Here is an 11,311-nt window from a genome sequence, read left to right on the forward strand (position 1 = left end):
TATGCAATAGGTAAGTTAAAGATAGATTGCTTACAATTTTCATATTTACCAAATTGGAAGATGAACAGCTGCTTTACAATGGCCTTTTATACTAGAAAGTATATTATATGGATAAGGGCTCTGATGCGAATGGAAGAAGCAACAAACAACCGATTTATTGATTCTCCTCCCTTTTAAAAAAATGAATACAATATTGTGGAAGAATGCCCAGTTGTGGCTTATTTTGCCTTAGTTGACTAATTTCTGCGGATCCCTGCACCTAAGATTTTCGATAAAGAGTAACATTAACAATCCCATGTTCACCACACTTGGTGTTTTGTTGGAATCATAACTCCCCTAAACATCACTTGGCTTTTTATCCATTTCATATTATGGACTGACTTATTAAAAGTACATTTCATAAATCTTCCTAAACATGCTCTTAAATCCCCGAAATTGCTCAAACCATTAGTCAAACCTGGCTAAGTTACTCATTTTTAGCAGGAAATTCTGATTACATTTTCACCATCTTATCTATCCATGAAATACTGCTGCAAAGGGCATGAATTTAAAAATTTTTAAGATGTTTTTATATGGTGTGACTAATATTCTTTGAAATATTGCCACAAACTTCTACACGCTTTCCAATCCAATGCTGTTTGAACCTAGTAAAAAAATAGATATAGGGCTATCAGGGTAGAATGTAGCACTCACTGGAATCACTGGAAGAACTTTAGAGAAGGAAACGCCTGTCACCACTCCTGAAGCTCCTCTTCATTCCAATGCACAAGATTCCAAAAGTTCCCAGCAAGCTTTCTAATTTTAGGTTTAAAATACTGGATGGGTTTGATTCATCAAGTTTCATGGTTGTGTTTTTCTTTTTTTAGATCAGTTGATATATCTAAAAGTTTCCTCACTTAACAAAGTCATTTATTTGTTCTATTACACAGAAAGCATTTCAATGCAGGCCACTGGGGAATGGTGTGTCTCTCTCTTCAATAAAGCTTTCTTGAAGGCAAAAATTCCAAAAAGGGATCCTGAGCAAGTAACACTATAGATATCCACTACAGTCTTTTTTTTTTTTTTAATAAAAATATATATCTTGGGATGTATTAGTTAGGGTTCTCTAAAGAAACAAGACCAATAGAATGTGTATTTATGTATATAAACAGAGATTTATTTTAAGGAAATGCCTCAAACTATTGTGGAAGCTGGCAGGTCCAAAATCTGCACGGTAGGCCAGCAGGCTGGAGATCCAGGGGAGAGTTAATGTTACAGCTCCAATCTGAAGGTAAACTGCAGGCAGAATTTCCTCTTTCTTGGGGAATCTCATTCATTTTTCTCTTAGGGCCTTCAACAGATTGGATAAGACCCACCCATACCATGGAGGGTAATCTGCTTTGCTTAGAGTTTACTGATTTAAATGTTAAACTGTTCTACAAAATACCTTCCCATTGACATTTAGGCTGATATTTGACCAAATATCTGAATATCATAGCTTAGCAAAGTTGACACATAAAATTAATCATTACAGATGTTTTAATATAATTCTCAAATATTTCATCATAGAATTTTAAAGAACCTGACAATTGTACCTTAACATCTGTGAAACTAGTATTTCTCATATTGGAGAAAAAATTCATTCTGGTTTTTGAAGCATAAACCTTAAAAGATCCAAATTACTGAGTCCAAATTTACAGGCTAAGTTATAGGTACAAACGGGTACAAACAGAAGGAAAAAGAAACAGTTGTTTCCCAAGTACTTTATCTTTCACAAACGGTTACTGTAAAAATTTTAAAAGTTTCAGAATCTGTTCCGGTATAGAAATATGGTCAAAGGTCTTCTGTAAAATAATCATTAAAATATAAAGAAAAGGGAAAGGTGCCAAGATGGTGGCATAGGTGGACTCTGAACACACCTCCTCCCATGGACACAACCAATTTACAACTACTCTGGGAACAATTACCCATGAGAGAGAACTGAAAACTAACTAAAAAGAACCCGTGCAGCAAGGAGCAGTCCCGATTGAGGTATAAGAGGCAGAAATTCCTTTCTGGAGAGAAAAAAAGCCACCTTCTAAAGCCATAGCACTTCAAGGCTGGCTGGGAAAAATCCTAAAGTACACAGCCTTCACTGTATAAGTGGAGGAGCTGAGTAGGGGAGCATTACTGCTATAAGCATCCTTTGGACTCAGCACAACCGAGACAAGTGTTATAATATCTGGCTTTGCTGACTACTAACAGCAATGGGGAATAACTCCAGAAAAGCTATCAAACATAAGGGGGAAAAAGCCAGTTCTTAAAAGGCCCATGCACAAATTCACTAGTTTCAGAGAGCAACCTAAAATAATCAGAAAGGTGCATAGTCCTTTGGTGAAAACAGACTCACCTGATAGGCTCTGGGTGCATCTCAGTGAGAAGTGAAACCTCTCCAGGGACTGAAACATTGGCGGCAGGCATTCTTGTGACCTGATACGGAAACAGATGTGACAGATGCCATCAGAGTTCTTCCCCTGGCTTGTTAGCCCAGGGTCTGTCCCACCTACTACAGCACCAATTTCATCCAGCTCAGCCAAGGTAGGCAGCCCACTCTACGGACTGGCCCTACACAACAGCAAGCCCTTGGGCAACTTGTGGGCTTGCATAGGCTGGGTGTCTGGATCCTCTGCAGCCAGATGAGTGGGTCTTCCTTTGCAGGGCAGGGTGTGTATGAGGAGAGGATGGAGTATGTGGGGCATTGGTGGAGTGTGTGGGGCCTCTGCAGTGGAGTGACTGGGTCCACTTCAGTGGGTCAGGATGCACACATGGGGCAGGACTGCATTGATGGTGTGTTTGGCTCTGTGGATGGTGGGACTTGTTAGCTGCAGAAGACTTGTGCTTCTCAAACAGCCACATGATAGATCGACCCTACCTTCAAAGCCTGGAACAATTGGATTCTCTGGGGCCTGGGGTCAGCCCCACTCAGGTGCAATCCTGAGAGTTGACAACAGCCTTGAAGACCAAAGGTCTACAGCAGTTGTAAGCCCCTGATCCTAGCAAGCAGCCATGATGGAGGCCTAAGCACTTAACAGAACAACTGCAATAGCAATGTGCTGTTAGACCTTGCAACCGACTGTGCTAGGGCTCCCCATACCTGATAAAGTTACTGAAGGGTCCATAACAGCCACATGCAGCTGAGAATTACAAGCAGCTGGTCAATGGGACAACCTAGCCTCCCTGGGCACCTGCAGAAAGAGCAATTCTGCCACAACAGAGGGATACACATAGCCCACACAGGGGTCACTCCTGGAACATTTGGAACTGATGACAAGAGGGCAGCACACTGCTAGGCCTCATAAGGCTTCTCTTACATAAGGCCAACTCTCCAAGATCAGAAGACTTAGCAGACCCACCTAATATAGAGATATAAGCACAGAGAAAGAAGCAAAATGAGGAGGCAAAGGAATATGTTCCAAGCAAGGGAACAGGACAAAACCCCAGAAAAAGAACTAAATGAAACAGAAATAAACAATCTACCTGACAAACAGTTCAAACAGAAACTCATAAGGATGCTCACTGATCTTGAGAGAAGAATGAATGAACTCAGTGAGAAAGTCAACAAAGAACTGGAAAATATAAAAAAGAACAAATCAGAAATGAAGAATACAATACTGGGAATGAAAAAATCACTAGAGGGACTCAATAGCAGAGTAGATAATCCAGAAGAACAGATCAGCAGGCTGGATGAAAGACTAGAGGAAATTATCCAAACTGAACGGAAAAGAAAAAAGAATTAAAAAGAACAAGAACAGTCTAAGGGACCTCTGGGACAACTTCAAGGATACTAACATTCGTATTATAGGTATCCCAGAAGGAGAGGAGTGAGAAAAAGTGGCAGAGAATCTGTTTGAAGAAATAATAGCTGAAAACTTTCCTAACCCATGGAAGGAAACAGACTCCAAGGTACAGGAAAGACAGAGAGTGCCAAACAAGATAAATCTACAGAAGCCCACATCAAGACATATTATAATTAAAATGTCAAAAATTAAAGATAAAAATGAGAATCCTAAAAGTGACAGGAGAAAGGCAACAAGTTATGTACAAAGGAAATCCCATGAGGCTGTCAGATGACTTCCCAGCAGAAACCTGACAGGCTAGAAGAGAGTCACACACATATTTCAAGTGCTAAAAGGAAAAACCCTATAGACAAGAATACACTACCCAGCAAGGTTATCACTGCAGCATTATTCACAATAGCCAAGAGTTGGAAGCAACCTCGGTGCCCACCAAGGGACGAATGGATAAAGAAGATGTGGTATATATACACAATGGAATACTACTCAGTGATGAGAAAAGACTAAATCTGAGCATTTGTGATAACATGGATGTATCTTTAGTGTATTATGCTAAGTGAAATAAGTCAGAGGGAGAAAGTCAAATACCATATGATCTCACTCATAAGCAGAAGATTAAAAACAACAACAAACAATCACATAAAGACAGAGATTGGACTGGTGGTTACCAGAAGGGAAGCGGGGAGGAAGGAGGGCAAAAGGGGTGATTAGGCACATGTGTGTGGTGATGGGTTGTAATTAGTCTTTGGGTGGTGAACATGATGTAATCTACACAAAAATAGAAATTTAAATGATGTACACCTGGAATTTATATAATGTTATAAAGCAATGTTACTGAAATAAAAAAAAATGAACTGCTAAAAAAATAGAGAGAGAGAGAAAAAAAAAAAAGACCTATCATTCTTAATATAAAAGAAAACTTCACCCATCTCATAGGCCTGAAAAATGTCAATATTACTGGGTCTTACTTTTGGCATAAGCTTAATTCTTTTAGAAGCAAATGCAACATAACTGTCCTTAACTCCCCTAATTGCCCAGAATCCACCCAGAGCTAATGGCTAATTCCACCAGTTCCCAAGAAGACAGTCTATGTAAACCCCTAAGTTCCATTTAGGCTTGCCTTCCACTTCTATCTCCCAGTAATGTCCACCATAATTAAATCCATTAGCATCTAGAATACCAGGGTAGAGGAAAAACTGTTTGGGTTATAATAAAGGTTTTGCTCTGTCTTTCCGTATTGCATAATTTTTCTATCCTCAAAGATAATAAGTTGAGGATGTGTTGTTTCAAGATCTAGAATGAGAACTCCTGGAAATGGCTTGGTAATTTTGTCCAAGCTGGAATACTGTGGAGGAAGTTCGAATCTATGTGTTTTTTTTAAACAGAATGAAAAGAGATCAAGGTGTTTTAGGTTTTTATACCTGTAGTGGATACTCTTAACACATGTTAACAATTTAAGTTCAGATTGCACACTCTTGCCCTCTATCTTGCTCAGTTGATGTTTGAATGTGCAGATGTGATTGAAAAATTTTATAAGATTTTCATTTAGTTTTGTTATAATGTCCAAATTTCATTTTGTATTTGCCTAAGAATATCCTCTTTTTCATTCAGTAGAAACAGACTAACTTGTTCATATTAAGAATTTATTTCTTCTTTCTTACATTTTATCCTTTTTTTTCAGCTCCACTGATTTGCTGGCTTGCAAAGTTAATCATATTTTCAACTCATTCCACATTGTCCTTCAAGGGCTCAATGTTGCATTCTAGAATTTTCCTATTATGAGGATAGCTTTCTAAGTGGGATATATGTGGTGCTTCTGGTATTTAATGGAAAAACTGCACTGTGTACATAAAACCTCTAGGTTCTTTTCACAGAAAAGAATCAAAAGCTGACTGTACTTCTTATGTATAACATTCTCTTCCTGACTCTTCCTCTTGCTTCCTCTGATCTGGAGCATACCTTAGCAATTTCAGTCAAATTACTAAGCTGGGGTTTGCTCCTGAAGTTCTTGTCTGAAGACTAAAATGACAGACAGGGCATAAAAATGTGTCATTTAGATCCTTCCAGGACATATTTATGCAGGAGTGACAGAGCTGTGCCCACAGTTGATGGTCACTGAGTCTTCAAGTAATGCAAACAGATGGGGCTGCTAGACTCCTCTTGGAGGTCTGCCAGGGCTGTCACAAATTCCTCTGAGCCGTGAACAAAGATAGCACATAAGGTGATGCTCCTTTCACCATGGCCTACCTCTCTAGAGCTCAAGACCCAGCAAGAATTTAACATCACCCAGACCTCAAAGACTGTCTAACTTTAGGTTTCACTAGCCTCACATGCTGATGGCAAGCACTAAAGTCCTGCTTAGTTTCCTTCCCCTCAGCTCTGGAGGTTGCCGCCAATAAGGATCCACAACTTGCAGATCCATCACATGTCATCTACCTAGAGTTAAGTTCAATGACCTCCTTCTTCCAGAAATTAGACACAGGTCCAAGTAAGCGAATGATCATTCCTTTACAGTGTAGACATCTAGAGAATGCTACCTCAACCAATGACAAACTGCTGACTTGTATCAGATGACTCAGAAGAAGCTCAAGCTCAGGAAGCCTTTGAGCTGAGTGAAGTACAGGACAGAAACCTCAACACAAACCTGGTGCTTGGGTCCTGCATCAAAGGGGCACACTTGGCCCCTCTGGTGACTGGCATTCTGCCAAAAATGGCAACTATAGTCTTTTGAATGTCATCATAAACACACACATGTGCACACACACATTCATACTCTAATACAATCCAATTATGCCATGTAAAACTGAATTCAACCACAACCTACAGAGAGAGAAGTCTGTCTCTACTGCTTTCACCCTTGACCCAATTTCAGTCCAGAAATAAACTAGATTAATTGAATTAAAACATTTCATGTCAATCCTCTACACCAGTGATTTTCAATATATGGTCATTGGTCCAGGAACAAATTCTTGGTTCATACTCCAAACCTACTGAATCAGAAATTCTGGGGGCAGAATTCAGCAATCTGTATTTTTACCATCCCTCCAGGTGTTTCTGATGCACCTAAATTTTGACAGCCACTGCTGTACACAAAACCTTGCCGTGGTTTACTAAGAGTTAAAGTCAAATTCCTTGCAATGGTCTAGGACTTAAGGACTTTTTCTCCTTTCATAGCTTCTTAATCTCTTCAGATGCACTGGTCTCTTGGCATTTCCATGAATAAACCTGATTCTCTAACATCTCTTTACATTGTACTTTCTATTTCCTTTGCTCATATCTTCTCCTAGTGTTTCGTGTATTTCAACACCTCTCTCTTTACTGAAATGTCACTCTTCCAATGAGTAGTTTTGGATCTCCTGCCTAAATTCACATCCTCCACTGAGAATCTCTATCTTCATTCCCTGTTGAAGTTTTTCCTTAATATTCATCACTACCTACCGTACTACATTTTTAGCTTAACTATCTTGGTGACTGTCTACTCCCTATGTTGGATCCTGAGATCCAAGATCCTTGAGAACAGTTTTTTGTGTGGTTGCTTATTTTCCTTTGTTTGGTTCACTTCTGAGGTCCAAGAATATCCAAAACTGCATGTCACAATAAAAAAATTGGTGTGGAATAACTGAATGAAGAAAACATTTTAAGTAGAAAAAATAAAGGAATTTTGTCATGGTCTACATCAAATACAATTTTTAAAAATTAAAATATTTATTTACTTCATAGAATAACTGGATACACTGTTTTTTGGATTATATTAATTATGTCTATATTATTTCACAGGTGCACACAATTTCAACTGTCTGTTATCTACTTGGGATTTTAGAGTGGTTGATTTCAAGATAACTGTGTTTAGTACATCATTTAACTCATACTTGAAAGCCTTTATGTTTATAATATTTTTCTGTGTTTTATCTTTCATTATCCCTACATTTTATTTCCACATCTTTCCTTCTTACCAGGAAAGATCAATATTTTGTGAAATTTATCTCATTTGTTTGCTTTCAAAATTTCTTAAGCAATATTGGTGTTACTGCCTACAAACGTAGGTTCCTTGCCCGCCACACAAGAGGGGCCAAATAAAAACTAGAACACCAGGCTTATGGCAAGGAAAGCGTTTTTATTTCAGATGATATCAGATGGAAGATGAGAATGAGCTGTTAAATTTGTCTTGTTTCATTTCATCTCCACAAAGAGGGGAGGCGAGGGGTTTTAAAGGTTTGTGAGGAATGTGGATGCTTTTAGAGAGGTTGGGGGAGCCAGGGGCCTTGCTGGTCAGAGCTTTCCCATCAGCCTGGATGTGGCCTTAGGACACTGTCTGCAGGGAGGAGGCGGAGAGGATAAGGAACCCAGGTGGGTGACCTTGGCCATTTTTCTCTATGGCATATAGTGGATTGTGGAGCCAGGGAGCCAGGGAGTAAGCAGGGAAAAGAGTGCTTTGGTTTTAAGCCCATATAGGCCGAGTTTAATGTAGGGGAACTGATATCAGGGCCGGCATCATTGGAATATAACTGACTTATAATTTTATGTATTTTAATATATGTAGAACATTTCCCATGTTAGAGCAAAACATATTATTCCATTTGATAATTATTTCAACTGTCTAAAAGGATGTTCATAAAGATTGTACTACTTCTTAAATTTTTGTAAGAATTATTTTTATTCTAAGATCAATTTTCACTTCTTTATTTGTGAACTCTCTTTTATACGTGACTTACTCAGAAACACTCTAACACTGTGTATAATAAACTACAAAGCATATTAATGGCTATTCCCTAAAGAAGCTTTTTCAGTTCTCTATCTAATTTTATTATCTCTGAAATAAGGAAGCCAGTCTGAATTAGTGAAAACCACATGAACTGGGACACAGGAATTTGGATTTTATTGAATTTGCTGCCCACTCTTTTGGCCTAGTCTTTTAGTCTCACTGGATCTCAGCTTCCTCATCTACAAAATTAAAGCTTTGGATTTTAGACTTCAGTAATGTATCCCGATTTTGCCCTCTGTAAAATTGCAATTTTTTTCATGTTCTTTTACTTTCTTCTCAGGCTTCCCTGTAAAACATTGGTTTTCAAGCTGCTTCATTTCATTTTTTGGCTCCTGGGATATTTATTCCCATGGGCTGAGGGAAAAAGAGCTTCCTGCAGGGTATTTGATAGTTTTTTCTTGGTCAACCTGTTCACTGAATACCTATTCCTCATATTGGAGCTTATTAATGATTTTCTTTCATAATTCTCATCATTTACCCACTTTTACAAAATTTATCATGATCGAAAAGGACACATGAGTCAATTTATTTACTCCGTTACCAATTTGAATTCAAGCTGTTTTGTCCCTCAAAGTTTGCAGTTCAATGCACGTGTTCTATTTTCAATGATGATCGCAAACGTGTAGTCTTCCTTTTCTGTTTTGTTTTCTTTTACTTCAGGTGTGTCAAAGAAATTTCTTGGCAAAATTCTTCTTTAATTATTACTTTCTCCCAAAGATCATTCTTTTCCTCTTAATTTCACTTTTGAAATAAATGAAGAGAAGAATAAATAAAGGGACGGATGGTCAGTTTCATTCAGGATATTATCTCTACAAATATTAAATCAAATAAAAATAGCAGTGGTACATGGTCAGAGAACCATGGGAAATTACATTGTTTTGAATTTTTTAGGTGGTAAAAACACTTTAATGGTAAGTCTAGTGGATGAGAAAGTCTTTTATTTGCTAAAAGTAAAACAAAAAATAAGCATTTTATTTGTCTGTTAAGAAAATCCTTTGGGTTACAAAAAGTTTTAACTCTAAATGGTTTTCTCTAATTGAAATATTAAACACAAAAAAGAATAGGTGTTTTATATAGCTCCAAAACCCTGAGGTTTCAGCTATATAAGCAAGGAATGAAAGAAATATCATATTAAAAATGTATGAATTTTATTTATTTATCAGAATTATTTGGTGCCTTTTCTTTTGTAACTTCAATGTGTATATTGTTCATTTTCTAGTCTCAAGGTCAACTTTCCTCTAGGGGCACCATGGAATTTCCCAAAGTGTTGCTATTACTTGCTATTAGCACTTCCTTTGTTATTACCTCTGTAGATCTTATCTGTCTGCAGTTCTTTACTCAACTTGTCAAAGTGAGCCTTGCGTTTTGTCAACTCTGGGTATATCCGAGGGATAGAAGAAAAATAGAGAAACTCAAAAACGGAATATAGCAATTTTTCTCCTCATTCCCTAAATTTTACTCAGAATGCTGTCACTTATAATCCAAATGGTCGTGATATTTCCCATGTGGATAATGCTTTTACTACTGAAAAAACACTTTTTCACAAGAATTGCCTTTAATAAACAATAATTTTTACAGGGAAACATCTAAATTGTCTCATTTTGCATTATATTTGTCTGAAATGTTTGTATTTGGGAACTGTCTATTCTCCTGATTTCATGGTTATGTGCTAAACTTTTCCTTAAACAATTATGTGCTAAACTTGATGTATTTATGACTCAGACTTTATGACAACAGAATTTTTATCGTCATCAAAGAAATGAAAGATTAAATATCTATTTTTACGCACATCCACTCAGTTCTTCCTACAAGCAGTGGTGTTCATAATGAATAAGCTGATTATAGCTACTTTATCCAGAGTTTAACATTTAGTGTACATTTGTATTTGTTTAGAATTACATTTTAAAATGTAACCAAATATTTTTCTGAGAATATAATTATTATGCTACCTATAGTTACAATTGCTAGATAAAAATAATTCATTACCTTTTTTTTCAAGATTATTATATGCGGTGACTTTAGAGAAATAAATGTGATTGATGATAGAATGAGGGAGAAAAATAATGAAGTGATATAAGGTAAAATAACTGCACCTATGCATAGACCACTAAAGGAGGACAATTATCAACTTATGAAGCATGATGACTGATATATGAGAGATATGATTAACTTAATTGAAAGTAACCTGAGTTACCAAAAATCTAAAAAGAGAAAGACTGCATGCAGGACATTTTAGTTTCGGTATTCAAGCGTTTTGTGAAGAGGTGACAAGTGAGATAATAAAAGGTTAAGGGCACATGATGGCATGTGACTCAGATGCCATGAAGACTCAGGTTGCTGGGAAGAGAATTCCAGGCAGAGAAAGAGCTGGGGCAAAGGTCCTAAGTGGGAAAGGATTTCTGTTAAACATGAGATGGAGTTTTTCTTTAGTATGGAGAGATGAATAATTTATTTTATCTTCCTTCCTTTCTAATGCTTTGGTTTCTTTGTGATTTTTTTATATTGATTTGAAGACATGTTACTTATTTTACCCCTGGCTAATAACAACCATTTGAGAATATTACCTTTTTGTAAGCGCTGACTAAACTATGTCACATGAGTTTTATTGCATAGAGATTTTTAAAAATTATTTTCTCTCCTATAAATTAAAGATAATAGCATGCATCTTCTAGGATTGCTGTAAGGATTACATGAGTTAATGGATATAAAGGCTAAGAAGAGGGACAGAAATATAATT

General features: G+C 37.2%; 1 pseudogene; it reads right to left on the reverse strand.

Moving 5' to 3' along the window:
* Nucleotides 1–1,743: 1,743 nt before the first annotated feature.
* LOC103543275 (tripartite motif-containing protein 60-like) lies at nt 1,744–6,095 on the reverse strand (annotated as a pseudogene).
* Nucleotides 6,096–11,311: the final 5,216 nt, after the last annotated feature.

This window comes from Equus przewalskii, chromosome 16 (assembly GCF_037783145.1).
Source record: "Equus przewalskii isolate Varuska chromosome 16, EquPr2, whole genome shotgun sequence".
Lineage (NCBI taxonomy): Eukaryota > Metazoa > Chordata > Mammalia > Perissodactyla > Equidae > Equus > Equus przewalskii.